General features: G+C 37.0%; 1 protein-coding gene across 2 annotated transcripts in view; it reads right to left on the bottom strand.

The window, feature by feature from the left end:
• The window catches only part of Tob (Transducer of ERBB2), a 74,763-nt gene that overhangs the window by 28,300 nt on the left and 29,963 nt on the right, over nucleotides 1–16,500 (bottom strand). Inside the window, exon 1 of one of the 2 annotated variants that reach the window (XM_074088152.1) lies at nucleotides 13,100–13,153. The exons of the other annotated variant lie outside the window; for it this stretch is intronic. The gene's annotated coding sequence lies outside the window, so the exon portion shown is untranslated. Of the gene's footprint in view, nucleotides 1–13,099; nucleotides 13,154–16,500 lie in introns of those variants that run through there. 2 annotated transcript variants of the gene reach the window in all.

Consider the following 16,500-nt stretch of genomic DNA (forward strand, 5'->3'; position numbering starts at 1 on the left):
TTTGCCTAGTGACGTTTAGGCAGATCAATGAATTTCTAGGCTATCATGAACGCCGCGCATATCGGTTCTGGCACTGGCGCCATTTCATGATGTACCTAGGAATTTCGTGATCTGGCGGATTTACGGGTCTACTGGTCGAAACATGCTGTAATTATGAGTAGACGTTGAAATTAAAATAAAGACAATACTTTCCATTACTGCTCTATGCAACAGACTATCAGATAATACGGATTCCAACCGAAATAAATGAAAGGGTCTAGAAACCCTTTCAAGGGCCCTTCCTAACTTTCAAGATAACTTTGTTTAAATAAGAAGGGTTTTGTTGCTAAAAACGGGGCAAAGTCAAGAGCTGAATTGTAACCGGGTCATTTATTTATACAGGCCTGCTTTATAGGGGTGAGCCATTTCGTCGAGTGATTTTCGTATGTCCTTGACAAGTAAATTACTTCGGTAGGTTTAATGTTGATTTTCGTTTAACGAGTAGAATGTGTTTACGTGAACACACAGACTGAAAGACTTACGCTGAGTATTGTTAATATGTATTTAAATGCAGTTTAACGCGTGAATTGCTTGTTTGCATGACTTTGACGTTAATTCGTTGACGTTTTTGTTTGTTAATACCTAACACAGCTGCAAGTGTTCGTCGCGTAGCCATCTTTAATTTTATGTGATTAACAATAGAGGAGACAGCAGGGTGTCATCGATTGGCCATTAATTTATCGAGCACTGGGTCGATTACCTTAAGTACTGCAATACGATATTTGACTATTTTTTATTTATAAATAAATAATCTACCGAACTTGTCGTGTACAATTATTATTATTAGCCTGGATTGATATCCCACTGCTGGGCAAAGGCCTCCCCCCATGTCCTACATTCTTATAAAAATTAACTCCACGCACGCCATATATAATATACCTATATTAGAGTACCTACTCTACGTCACGCCGACAATAAGACCAATCTAATGATACCTCCACAGGATACCTCATATGTTAAAATCTGTCCAGCGGTTTAAGTTGCAGAGAGGTCCAAAGAGATAGACCTAGGTACCTATACATGCATATATACCCACATACATAACATTCATATACCCTCGAAAATCAACCCTCCTTTAGGCAGCCGGGTAAAAAAGGTTGTAACTCCGTGCTTGTTATTGTGTGGTACATACAACTAAGCCACAAGTATTAATCATGTTCAAAACTCACATAAATACGGATAAAAGAGCCTTTTCAGTAACTTACAATCTTGCCTCGAAAATGTTTCTACAAACAGGCAGTTTATTTTTACAGGTATGCGTATGGCGTACATGGTTTAATCAATTTTCAGCACATCGCGCGCCACGCTGGTAACCATCTACTTTACAACCTCAAGGCTACGTACCTACGTTTGTAGGATGTATATTACTCTCATATATTGCCTTATGTAGGCACAGTGGAGTAAAGCGTACATCATTATGAGTTAAGCCATTATACAAAGGCACGCCCCTCTAAAATGTGGCGTGTAGTTTCTGGATGTTACTTGGTAATTAGGAATTAGTCATAGGATAAGATTTAGATAAAAGTATCCTACCTATCTAACAGTGGCGTGGCGTCAGATATTTCCTTGATAAAGCCGAAGCAAAGATCGCTTACATCTTCAAAAAATCCTGTATGTCCTGTTGTCCTATTTTAGAAATATTGGGCAAGCACGGAATAGGATTCTACGAACGCATCGCCTCTGCTACCTAATGGTCTAAATGAGAAAGTGAATTTGTTTCGCTTACAGTACTCAACTGATCATTATGAAATTAAGTATGGAGATAGTTTGACACCCTGAAAAGAACTATAAACAACTACTTTGCTCACCCGCGACCGTCCGATAGCTAATGTGAATGTGTGTTCGTGTAGCTCCTCCGCCTTCACACGTATTGTGTTCTTACAGTGTAGAGGCGGATGAGTTGCATTAATACACATTTGTTGCTAGACAGAAGATGAGGTAGAGAAGGAGTAAAGAGAGGAGTAGATATTCAATAGATGTTTATTTTAAAGGTAAGATAGAAGGCACCTGTAACAATGCATACAAAAAGAAAATTAATATAAAAACTAACAAATTTGGACGTTGTAAATAAGCTAAAAGGGTTACAAATGTTGTATTCGTCGGACTTACAATTGTGCCTTCAAGGTCCCTTAGAGAGTTAAGTAAAACAGGATTCGAGTGTAAGATAAAATTGGTTATAAAAATCACTGATTCACTGAACTGTGAGAACTACGAAAGTATAAGCACGAATAGATATTTAAACGTCAAAGTTATAAGATATTTAGAAACTTAAGCACGTCTTAGTGGTATACCTAGTGCCATCCACGAAGACGCGTGATTTTGTCAAAATTAATGACATTGTAATAAGAACCACGGCAGGCGTCATCGTGAATGACTCTACCTATACGGCTGCTGAGCTAAGAATGAATTTTGACATAAAAACAAAGTGCTGAATAGAAAAGTACAGTAGATATTCGAAAATTGAAATTTTGAATTGAATTTTTAAACGAACCGAAACATGAATTTGAGGAAGAGGTTGAAAATCAACCAGGCTTTGGTAAGCCTTGTTACCGACGTACGAGAAGCTATCGTAATTGTTTGCAAAGTAATTGTTTATACTTAGTTTATTGATATACGTAGACCTCCCGCAAAGTAACGCGAATAAATTAGTACCTACCCTAAAAAGAACAGAATAGTCTTGGATTTTGAAGATTGAGTGGTTCCCGTAGGACAGCGATAAAAGAATTCTTCGCACAGGTCACGGGAATAGCTAGTAAGAAATATATTCAAAAGTGACAAACACTAAAACTTTTGTCATTCTCAAACTCATTATTTCTTTCCATCGCGTGTTGACACCTTGTCCCTCGCACCTCATTGGCAAAAACCTACGCAACCGGGAGACACTGGCCTAGAAACCATTGAAAACGTTTTTCTTTTTGAGACAGACGTAGGTAAAAGGTATCTTTTTCGTGCAGGTAACGCCGGCGAAATGGTTCCCACTGCGAACAAAGCCCACCCGTGTCACGCGTAAGGTCGTGATGAGAAATAGTCCGAGTTGCTGGGTTAAGCTATGAGATTCAGGCGAAAGTAAAGTGGAGGATATTCCCTGTTTCACCACTTTACAGATAGCTATACCTAGTGCCATCCACGAAGACGCGTGATTTTGTCATTAGACACCACGACACGCGTCATCGTGAATGACTCTACCTATATGATGACTTACTTGTAGTTCTTTCTTCAACTAGATAGGGCAGAGGGCGTCCACAGTGCTTCGCTATCTTGTTTTGTTTTGAGCGTTTCGCTTGATGTCGCGTTGCACCGTCACAACGTCGCTTTCTACACTCATCCTACACCGAGTGAGAGAAAGAAGTGGTGAAAACGTTCGTAGTTCACAGAGTGAATAGGCTTCAGGACTTGCCAATGGCCTTCGCTTTGTATGCGTATTGTATGAGTGGACAGCAGTGTTATTTATTGTCAACTAAGAAGTCCGGACTCCAGCACTGCGGTATGTAAGGCATAGGGCATACCATTTTCTCAAGAAAGCCGTCATTAAAGGTCTACTGATCCTCAATCGATTACCAACACCACTCTGTCAAGGAATGGTGGTGGACGCTGGTTAAACTTTTTGAACTTTGCCCATTTGCTTTTCACACGCTTGCGCCCGTCTTTCTCAAATTGGACCGCACAGGTATCAGAGTGGATTCCCAGGGCGAGGCATTTTGCCTACCTAAATATTGTGCCCCGCGAAGTACGAAGGTCGTAATTAATTTGCCCGCCTATTAATCACACGGTGGCTGACAGCCGGTTAAGTGATCTAACGTGTGGCAGCAAACATCTTGCGAGAACCGCCCCTATGGCTCCATTAACGCGCATTGGTTCGGCATTTGGGCAAAGTTTTCTAAAGATGAATGATTAATGACTAAGATAAAACGATAGAAGCTTTTAAATGTTATGAAGTTTTGTCGATTGAAAACCAAGTCACAATGAAGTTGGCCAAAATAAATGGAATGGGAGCTATAAGTTTGTATAACCTAGGTTTTAGTAAATGTAGTCATGATAGCCAAGTGGATTGACCTATGGTCTCAAGGAGAGGGTCGTGAGTTCGAGCCCGGACTCGTACCTCTGACTTTTTCGAAATTTATATGTTTAAAATTACTTCTATGGTGAAAGAAAACAGCGTGAGAGAAACTGCACACACTTGCGAAGAAATAATGATACACTTACAAGAACTATACACAAGCAAGAATATCAGACAAGAATTATACACCCCATTAACCTTGATATTTCCATCCAACCCTTTCCGTGCCGTTTTTAAACAAGAACGCTTTTAATTTTCCGTGCTAGCACTTTGGCAGCAATAAAAGACTAATGGAACCTTGGAAAATGAGAAAATATATAGTTTAAACCATTTTGCATAATCACACAGTTTGGTGGTAGAACTTTGTTTGCGTTGCGTAGAAGGCGTTTGCTTTTGTTTTGTTTGAGACTCTTGTGATATAACTGCAATGACTTCCTTTTATTTTTAGCACAAATGAGTCATTAGATTAGGTACATAATCGATAAAAAAAATATTTTACGATTCTTTGCCTATTTAACGCGTTGTGAGGGTTAATAAGTTTCATTTTGGGTATACTTACCTACTTATTTATTGTAATTATACCCAAAATGTCGCAGAAAACATTCAAATGTTATTTTATATTATTTCTTTGAGAGATAGCCATGCGATCTTAAAAGATCTACAAGTTAATCTGAATTAAGTAGTCTGAAATAGTTAGCAACAGACTTAAGGGCTGGTTCACCATCCATTGATTAGGGGTAACTGACTGTTAATTTTTTTTTTAATTTATTTAATCAAACGGCACATGCTAATAAACTAAATTTTGGTATCGCCAAACTGTTACCAGTTTGTTGGCGATGATGAAATGTGATGCCGTCTCCGTCTATTCGAACAAAACAAATAGAGACGACATCACATTTAACCGTTAGTTAACACTAATCAATGGATGGTGAAACAGCCCCTTAAGGGTGGTAGAGATCAATTCACAAGAGCTGACACGAATGAATTGAATGAGTGAATGTCTGGCTATGTGTGTGTCACAAAATGATTGCTGCCATGTGTGACCTGCTTAGTGCTTATTTGTGCGGATTATTAGAAATATTATTGAATAACAAAGAAATACTTATTAACACTAATATTAGGAGCTCCTGTATAAGAATGGATCTCATAAATTGACGAGTGACCTTTCTTTAATTCAATTTATTCATGCCAGCTTTTATGAATCAGCCTATATCAGACTTTAATAAGATAATTATTCATTATAGATCGCGTTTCATTTTGTATCTTTCACTCAATGTAACATGTTTGAACACCAAGTGACACAAAAAAGTCGAATAGATTTTGATTACTGAACAGGGGCCAGGACAATTTTGTCGAATTTTAGCACTTGTAACTTTTGTGGTACAGGGGGCTGATCCTATTATGTTCAATATTTTCATTCGTCTCATTCACTCCCACGCCGAATGAACGTATTGAATGAAAAAAAAACTAGTGAATTTTCTTCTTTATGCTTCTTTCCAGCTAAGCCGTGTGAACTTGAAATTGAAGAAAAATGTAGCATTCACTCGAGTGAACATTTACTTCAGTGAATCGTCCGATTTCACTTTTATTATAAACGACATCGTAAAAATTTACGCGCAACTCTGTTTTAATTATTTTTAATATTAATAGCGTTATAAAATACGACCAATTACGTACTTCGCCATAATTAAATCATAGGTCGGCCGTTAAAGGAATTTATCCCGTGCCGTCCCCTTAGGGCCGTCTGTCTTACTCGGTTAGTAATCCAACTAACTGGTAATCGTCTATTCGTTACGTCGTGAATGAGACGGCTAATGTAAATGGATCGTCTGAATTTCCAGTATTCTTTTTAAACCTCGACGCAGAGGGATATGTATGTATGTAAACTCTTTATTGTACAAAAGAAAAGAAACAAAAATAGAATTGGTAGAACTTTGAGATGCTTGTACTAAGACGAACTTATCCCTTTAAGGCATCTCTACCAGTCAACCTTTGAGTAACCGTAGTTTGAGGGATGTTATAAGTTTAAAGTCATGTCAGTCTGTCTATCTGTGGCATCGTGACTCTTAAACAGATGGACTCTGTGGCATCGTGACTCTTAAGAGCGTTTGTACCTGCTGAGCTGGCAACGTTGCATTTTTGTTAGTTTTCTCGATTATTCCATAAAAGTTGACGAATTAATGGTTATTAACGGTTTTTAAAGAAAATAAAAATCTATCACAAATAATTATTGGAGTAGACACATTAAATTACATATTAAGAAGTGTTCTATCAGACAACATTTTGAATTTCCAGTAATTTTTTATGGAATAATCGAGAAAAACTAACAAAAATGCGACGTTGTCAGCTCAGCAGGTATGAATTTCATTGAGGTAGTGGTTCTTAGTTATATGATTGATAAAAATCGGTTCAGTTGTTTTTGAGATATCGAAGTTTGAAATGATGATTACAGGGTTTTTTTTAGTTTTCTAAGTTAATTAGCGTCTACATGTTTTGTTACAGTTCCTATTGATGAAGCTTGGTGCTGATTTTAGCTTTCTAAAATTTTAATTAAATGTTCAAGAAAATTTATTGTACTTTCTTACTCTTAGGCTAGGTACCGAACAGCAAGAAACCCGCAATAAAAAGTTTAAAAGCGGTTCCTAACAGTATGATGGCCAGTACGCACTATTCTAATAAACTATTGACTATATTCATTCACTACCCGAAACCTTCCGAAACCTTTAAAACAGAAACGCACCCGGATTTAATGACTTTATCACAGACACGAATATAATAACCGGGTATCTCCATTTCACGCCATTAAGGCGCTCATCTCGTTCCAGGATCGATCTCAACGAAACCGAGCGTCGGGGGCGGCCTTAACTTCATCTGTCCTATATCTAAGCTGTATCCATACCGAATATCGACCCGACGCCCTACTGCCCGAAAACACGCACACGCAGTTAAAACACTTAACCCCCTAGAAACAGAGTTCGTAATTCCGTAATCTACTGGTTCTTGAACGGGACCGAATTGGACTCGTTTGGATTTTCTTCTGGATTTGGGTGAAGTTGTTATTGAAATGTTGATTCATTCGGAAGGGGGGTTACGTAATTATAGGAAGGGGTCATACGCAGGGTTACGTTGACGATTATGTTAATGAACTCCCGTAGTTTCAGATGTGGGCAATTGAATTAATTTTACGTCAATACATATCAAAGACGGTGTTGATAGATATTCAATCTCCATGTGAGTGTAAGTCGTGAAGCGATTGTTTAGAAGTAAATAAGTATGTTTCCATTTAGAAGTTTGGTGACTACAGCTCGAGCGTAGATGTCACTAAAGCTATGTAACCGTACCTACGTTGTGTCGTAAGCGTGACACCATTAAATTGCTTGATAAAAATATCCTAAAGTACCCGTTTCTGACCACGTGTAAAATCGCGTTGTAATTTTATTTGAAAGAAAGAAAGAAAGAAAGAAAAGTTTATTTTGGCTCCAAAATTTACCACCTAAAACTAAGACTAGAACTAGCACTAAAACTATGTTACTAGGTGACACGGCAGGATACCAAAAAGGGTCTCCACTCAGCATGTGTTGCCGCACATTATGTGCAGTAACGCTGGTTTTCTGTGAAAACCATTTGGGGAAAGAACGTTATTTGTTTCTTAAATTACACGCTTCTCGTTGCCATAAAACTTTATAGGTGCACTTGTTTCCCTCGTTTACAACGAGTAAATAAAACGTTATGTCATAATCGCTTAAGCGGGTGTCAAACGATCCGCCCACAAACTATTAAGGCAGAAAATATTTAATCCCTTTATGCGAAATTGTACTGCTTCGAGATTGGGGGTCGGTCAAAGGTAATCTTTTTCCAATGACGATCCAAAATGGATTTATAACGACTAGGTCAACTTTATCCAGAGAGCGAAATAATGTACAACATTTTGGAGAAGAGAAATTGAGATTAAATTTCATTTTAAATACTTCGCAGATCTCTATCTGCGGTCCCAAAATTCCAATTTGCGGTAGGTTTCTCAATAAGACTAATGGTATTTTGCGAGCCTCTAGAACTCTGTAGACTCTGTGAATGAAAAATATATCATTAGATAAAAACAAAAAATGAAGTTGAACTTTATAATGACTTAACAGTGAGTTTGATGAAACTTTAATACGAATACTGTGTAGATATATATAGGTCGATGGAATTCACGAGATGAAATGTATAAAACATAACAAATTTAAAATACAACGAAAGAAAAATCAGTACAATACCTACGTTTGTACGTCAAGAGATAAAGGCACATTAACAGGGGAATAATATTTCAGTTAAAGTACGTATCTAAACAAAATATATTGGCCCATTTCTGTGCTGCTGGAAACACCGAAGAACAATGATGTCCATCAGAGTGAGATAAAAGAACAGCGAAATAGACGCTTCCTCTCTCAAGCGGCAAGTACTAGCAAGGCTTGAAACGGTACCTAGTGTGTACCTATGTACGAGTATGTAAACTCTTCTTTATTTATTTATTGTCATCGTTGTTTTTTAAATATCTGAGCGATAGCGTATTATTCCTAAAGAAGGAAATAATTGTATTGTCTAACAGTAGGTATATAAAATATAAGTAGTTTATTAAAGGGTCGAATAGTATCAGTGAAAGATATTATTAAATCGGGGTTTTGGGAGTGAAAAATCGATCTGGCTAGTGCTCATCTTTGGAAAAACGCACATGCATTTTTGGGAGATATCTTATCCAAATGTGTGGTGCTTTTTTAGGGTTCCATTGTCAACTAGGAACCCTTATAGTTTTGCCATGTCTGTCCGTCTGTCTGTCCACGGCTAAGCTCAGACACCGTTAGTACTAGAAAGCTGTAATTTGGCATGAATATACATACCTATCAGTCACGCTGACAAAGTGGTAAAATAAAAAAATAAAAAAAAATAGAGTGCCTCTCGTCGACATACAGCGGGGGTGTTTTTTTTTCTCGACTAACCTTATAGTGTGGGGTATCGTTGGATAAGCCTTTTAAAACATTGTGGGGAAATAATTCAACTTTAAAGTGCAAATTTTCTGTAAAATCGAGCGTCTCCCCCTCTAAAATCTAAATTGTTGGGAGGAAAAATTAGAAAAAATTCAGGATGGTAGTAAATATATCAAACTTACAAGGAAAATTATAACGGCTACGATTGCTTGAGAATAATTAGTAGTTTAAGATTAAAATAGCAGCCTAAGGTAAAATATACCTAAAATATACCTAAACTTGGAAGATTCCGTACACAGTACGAAATTGTTCAAAAAATATTACTTTTTTTTGTAATGGCTACGGAATCTTGTCTTGGGCGTGCCCGACCTGCTCTTGGCCGGTTTTTTTAACGAAAGACTGAGTTATCTCGATAATTTGCTCTACACTCGGTCGACCAATATAAGCGAACGTAACTACATTAAACGGTATAAGTAGAAACGAAACCAAATACGCAACTACTTCTATTGATTCTAACTTTTCCCTACCGAATTCAAAAATCCTGCATTTACACGTAACTTTATCGCAAATATGTCTGTGCTTTAACCGTGCTGATATTTAAATACTTTAACTACCAAAAAAGAACATAAAAACTGCTTGCATATAGGTCAAGCCCGTGAAACAAATTCACTCTACCTACATCTCGCATTCGCCTACGTCTTGCGTTCTTACAAATGGCTGCATCCATCTATGTTACCGCGCTCTCACCGCCTAATGGTCAGACGTATTGTTTTAGCTTTATAAAAATCTTTTCCACCTCCAACACCAGCCGGTAGGTATCAGGTAAATTCTACTTTTCAGCGTTCCGTATCGGTGAAAAGTGATACCTACGCTAAAAGGGTTACACTATTGTCTATTGGCTTCATATGGTATTCTCAATTTGCATAATAAAACCCATCTTGTTGATTGGTACGAGTTTCATTATGAGTATCCAAAAGTCGGTTTTCATATACATAAGTTGGTTTACTAGATACAACGTCGATGTATGTGCAGCTCACTTTGGCAATAAAATCTATCGAGCCAAATTAGTTTAATCGTGTTTTGAAAGCAACGACTAACTCAGGAATACGATCAAGATTATCGTAATATTTTTTTTATTACCACGAAATACACCAATTTTATACCACGTCTCTTTAAAAATAGCAGTGAGTTGCGTTGGTCGCCTCTTAAATATGGTTGACCGAGGTAATAATCATTACCACCCTTAGATTGATTGTTAATTGTACGGCTTAAAAAGTTAAAGCTATTTTCAGTTTCAAATAATCAACATGACACAGCTTTGCTGATTTTTTCTAATTTAGAAACTGGCATAAATATGTTAAAGCGATTATTTATTTGACAACCGTAGCATCTTGTTAGTTAGTAAAAAGCTTGTAGTAGAAAGGTTTCTAAAAATAAGGCATCACGGAAAAAGATAAAGCAATCATTAATTAATGTCGATTGCGGTATCGCATGATTACTTGGCAAAATACTTATTCCTTTATTTCCTACAATCTTTACTAAACAACTACTACTAGGCAACTACGTCCTTATATTTGTCATTGCTACTTTTAATTTGATTTATCCTTTCCACGGAACCTTCAAAACTCTAGGTTCGACTCGTAGGTAGGTACTTGACATGCTTTTTCAAGATAAAGTTAAATGACGCCTGGGAACCGATTGGGGTAATTTCACGTCAGCCATTTCCCCTCGGTAGGTACCTACTTTTAAATACGTTTTATGTGGCATTACGGGCAAATGGACTCTGAATACTAGGTGAAGTACGGACTCAATTTATTCGTAGATAATTTATTCAAGAGACTGGCTGAAATTGTTGAGCGTCGCATGCCCCAATTTGTTTTAGGGCTTAGAGTTATTTGTTTAACGTCTGATCCGAATTGTTACAGTATAGGTCTCTTTTTCTACTAGGTAAATCTATGCAGGTCAGATTCTACCATTAAGTTCTGCATTAGTTGCACAGATTTTTGCACAAATTTTACAGCACTGGCCCATGGTTCACATGACGAAGAATGCGTGGTGATTATTGGTATTGTTTTATTGTAAGTTACTAACATAGTTGTTAAGTTGTCAATGTACTAACAAAGGGATTCATAGTCTGAAATAAAAAAAAAATCGAAATAATCTACAACAGCAACGGTTATCGGTTGACATTATTTTTGAGGAAAATGATTGTGAGACTATTACAGAGGTAAACATGGAACTTACTGTAACTCATTTTTTCAAGGTGACGGTAATCGAGGAGGCAGTCGGTCAGTAATTATTAAAGTTTTTAGTTAATTATAAGTTGTAAAAGAAATAATGTGTATTCGAGATTTTTTAAACAACATGCGAAGAGAGAATTGGTCCCAACTAACTAACTAAATACTAGTCACAACAAAATACTAGTAGGTAATTAAAATAATTGCTATCTATGAATTCTATTAATCTTATAAATGCGAATGTTTGTGAGTGTGCGCGCGCGTGTTCGTGTTCGTGATCTATAACAAACACAGTTAAAGGGACTGCACCGGCAGTAATGTATACTTGTAGCAGGGTCGGCTTTGTAGGCAGTCTACGGCACAGTTAGCAATAACTTTAAATCTTCCAATCTGCTGACGGTCATATAGGTAGATTACAAGCCAGGACTAACAAAGTCATGAATATGTAAGAGGCAATTTATGACCAAGGTTCGGAACATGTATGGGACGTAAATCAGAACTTTGAAGCTGATTTGCCCGACAGTATCAGGTACTAAAGATAGTCACAGGCATTTTAGATAAGCACTGATGACTTTGGACATTGCGGTGAGGTCGCTGCAATGTCAGAGAGGCGATGGTTTTGCCCATTATGAAGAAGTGACGTGGTTTTTGAAGTATCAGCTAAGTTATGTAAAACAGCATACAATATTCTCGTTGGTTGTGTATAGGAATAATAAAAATAATCTAATAAAAAATACAGTGGAACGGCGCCCTGGCAGACGAAAGAGATCCGATAGGATCAGATCTCATAGGGCTTATGGGAACGGAAGCGATACCATGCCCTCGGTACCGTTCTGCTTTTAGAGCATGACATGAGTGCGTGTCAGCTAACTTTGGGGCGGCAGGCGTGAGCTTGCCTTCGGAATCCAAAAGCTTAATGGTTACTTGACCTTAAATGTATATTTCAGAATCAAATTATTATTATTATTATTTTAATTTATGACGGTGGAGGCATTCTACACTTCCACTGAACGTAGATATAGTTAGTGTTTAGTTTTAGTTTTGTAACTAAGGGATACATCCCTGTATTATTATTATTTACTTGTAATTTTTTCTTTAATTTTATACTGTAGTTTTTAAGTATTTTATTTGTAATAATTTTATTTTGAAAAAAAATGACTGCCAAGTTTCTTGCGGCGCATTCTTCTTGGCAATGATGGTCTTTCCCAAAGCGCTGGTAGTTTAAAAAATGACGTGTAAAAGTGCCCATTGCAGCCTATTTACTGAATAAATGATTTTAATTTGAATTTTGAATTTGATTTGAATTTTGAAAGTGCCCCATATAGCAAATAATATTGATCGTCAGAGCCGTTTCCAAGAGCTCCGAAATAAATATACAATAATTCATTGTTTAAAAGTATTAGATTAGACAGATAGGTCGACGGGGTATGAGGTAGTAAGGTTCTAAAGTGGCTACTACTAAGTGGCAGACATAGCGTGGGAAGGCCCAACAAGCTGGACCGACCATTAATTGGTGATAGTCGTAGGAGCCGTTCTGTGTGGGCAGAGAAAGACTGATTGTTGTGAAACTCTTTGGGGGAGCCTTTACCGAGCAATAATACTTTCGTGAAGGAAGATCACAGCGGGAGTTTAACAAGTTTTATGATCTTTTTAATTTTTATTTTATACCTAATTGATGTTTCACGTACATAGTAATTATTATGCAATAACGCAATGTAGCCATGCTTAAATTATTTGCTATATACTCTTTGCATAATTCATATTTGTCACAGACTTCGTGGTATTAATAAATGTAAATATACCTTTTTGCGAAGATATTGTGCTTTAGGTAGAATGATGTAAATCTTATGTCATACCTGAAACAGAAAGAAAAACACATTGTAGCAACCATATAGCGGATATCAAAATTAACCGATGACATTGTCTACTTACACTTTAAGGAGCAGCCACATCGCTGCTTAAAAAACGGTGACGGTACGGAATCGCAGTGACGCATCGTATGCGCACCGTTTTTATCGCATGCTCTCCACACCGCTGCTAAAATACGGAACCGCAGTGATGTGCCGTAAACTTCAAGACTTTACCGAATAAAAGTCGTGACGTTTCACGTCACTGCGATTCCGCACCGTTTGCGTATTTTACTCGTAAGCAGCGGTGTGGAAAGCATGCAAAAAAGCGTCACTGCGATTCCGTACCGTCACCGTTTTTAAGCAGCGGTATGGCCGCTCCTTTATTCAAGTAAAAAGATTTAAGGCAAATAATATTACAAAATGGTGTCCGGTCTGAAACATATTACTGGGAATTTTTAAGCTGGTCACAATTTTGAATGGGTTCCGCTGTTGAACTTTATGTTCTTTGTTTTTTCCTTTTCACTATTTGTAGTTTATTTTACGGCAGTCGGGTTTTCTCTTTTTTATTACTAATTTACCCCCGAAAGTCGAATTAGTTTTGATTGGAAAATTTGATTTTTAGTTCCTGAATCGTGTTAGACAGATCATAAAAAGTACATCAGTTGATTAATGGTGTCATCACTATCAGCTTATGTCTCTAAGACTTAGGGGCTGTTTCAACATCCATTCGTTAGTGTTAATTGACGGTTAATTGTGATGCCGTCTCTACTTGTTTTGTTCGAATAGACGAAGACGGCATCACATTCCACCACACCACACCACAACCACAGTCAATAAACTGTATAACATACTGTTGACATATAAACAACACCGTGACCGTGATTTGCTAGCACACAAATAGACTGTGGTCGCGGAAAACCGGGAGTGGGCAGCAAACGATTTATAAGACGCAGGTCGATGACTGCCCCATTTTATGTTTTTCACAATACACGATACACACTTTATAATTATATATGTATTCAATTTATATATATTTGCATGTACATAATATGGTAAATAAATTATTATTATTATTAATTATTGAGATGTGGATGCGCCGATGTTTGTGGGAAGTTGGCGGGGTTAATAAAAGGGGTAATTTTGGAGCCTACTGTTTTTCCAGCGGTTGTTCTGATTGGCTTTTAGAAAAAATAGTTTTACTTTACTAAGCTTATGCGACGTTGTAACGGTAAAGTTAAAAGTTGCATTCAAAATGCTTACTTGTAACTATAAGCTGACTCAGTTTAAAATACACTTTCAGAGCGTTTACGAGTATACCTGCTGCGCTGGCAACGTTGCATTTTTGTTAGTTTTTCTCGGTTATTCCATAAAAAATCTTGCTTCTAATAGACTCTCGTTCGTAATTCCTTATTTACCACCCTTAAGACACAATGTACTATTATTTGAAACAGTACGCTTTCAGAATTGGGTAGTTTCATGGATTTATATTTTTTTTGTCAAGATATCAGTTAGATTATCAGAAGGGAGATATATTTTAAGAGGAAATATGGACATATATTTTAACCGGTTAAAGTTCCGTGTGACATCACACTTACGTACACTTTTTACAGTACAGTAAAGTGCAAAGATATCGGACACGGCCAAAATTACAAAAATATGTATGTATACGAATTTATACATATTTTTGTAACTTTGGCCGTGTCGCTATCTTTGCACTTGACTGTACTAAGGAGTGATATCTTGGGCCCTCACTTCAGAACTTTAACGCGCTTTATCTTTTTAATTGATTGTTTGATTGACAAAAGAAAAATAGGTGTTCAATAGTTTTCAATAATCTAACTGATGGACTAATTATAATAATATTTTTGGCACTATTATGTTTTTTTTCAAAGGATGTTGCCATCAACCACCATGTATCTTTATCGCTATGCTAATTCAGTCCACTTTCACACGCGCGATAGCGATGTGGGTTATCAGTGTTTTGTTTAGTGCGCGCGCGGCTGTATCTCGACCAGTATCACCGGATGGTTTAGTTTTTTCTTCAGTTACTGCTATTCCTTTTTCATTGATTCAATAATACTTTTGTATTAGCTTTACAGACGGAAATCGTACACCTGCGAGAAATTCCATGGTGTGTGAAGTTTCCAAGCTTTCCAAGTTTTCGTTCTGAGAGGAGGCCTGTGATCTGAAGTGAGACGTATATGGGCCAAAATGATGATAATGATTATTAAATTTAGACCACAAGTGAAACCTTTATTTATTATCAACACACAACTGACATACCTAGATATATATTTTATATCAAACCATTTAGTTCATATGCAACGTCCAATTTACGTTACGATTCCATCAATAAACTTGCAATTAGAAATTGATTGATTTGTCTCGTTTTGTCGATCACAGCCCGTCTCTAGGGGCGGTCAGTTGAATCTACTTGGGACCTAGGGATGTTCCAAACCGAGGTATCGGTACTTATTATAGGACAGATAAAAGTAGATGCAACGAGAAAAGTATTCTTTACAATGACTGTTATTAGGTAGGTATTGTTGGGTACCGTAAGTGAATTGTGGCTTACCGCAATACTATACTGAGTGGGGTCTATACCTACTATTCGGTGTTCATTTATATGTATTCTTTCCTTCAAATGTACTTTTCTGGTACTCTGGAAAACTGAATTAAAAAAAACAGTCGATTATATTCGATTCGTTATCAAGTACTCATAATCATCATATTTGCCGTAGGACGCCACTACAGTTGCTCCGGTTAGAAGCAGCCTGCCTCTACCGTGACCGTCAATTAGTACCTACACATAATTTTATTTCTATATCGAGTATCTATAACAAGATTGATTCGATGCTACAAATACCTGGTATTTAAATGAAGTATCGACTGGTACGCCCCTAGATATATGTTATATGTGCGGTAAATTGGACGGCATTGGAGAGCACTAGCTTAATTATGTTTCTGGATTGTCGAATCAGAGTCCCATATGTATTGAGTATTTCGACATCATAGCTCAAAACAGTGGTAGCTAAAATTGACATTTATTTAGTTATAATTATAAGTATGTATGTGTATAAGTTACTAACCCTTTTTAAGTGTATTTACTAATATAATATCATATTATACATGCTTCCGGATTGAAAGTTTCTTTGCGAACTTCTTTCCGCTGGCGTTCGTGTCGTCATGTATTTATATGTTATAGTTATTAAATGGGTCCAACTGAAAAACAGCGTTGCGGCTTGCCGTAACATTATGCTGAGTGGGGCCCACTTTATACTATTCGATGCTATTTTTTTATTTTTTCCATCTAATGTATTTTTATTTGTATCGAATGGGAACGCCAAAGTTCG

This window comes from Choristoneura fumiferana, chromosome 5 (assembly GCF_025370935.1).
Source record: "Choristoneura fumiferana chromosome 5, NRCan_CFum_1, whole genome shotgun sequence".
NCBI lineage: Eukaryota > Metazoa > Arthropoda > Insecta > Lepidoptera > Tortricidae > Choristoneura > Choristoneura fumiferana.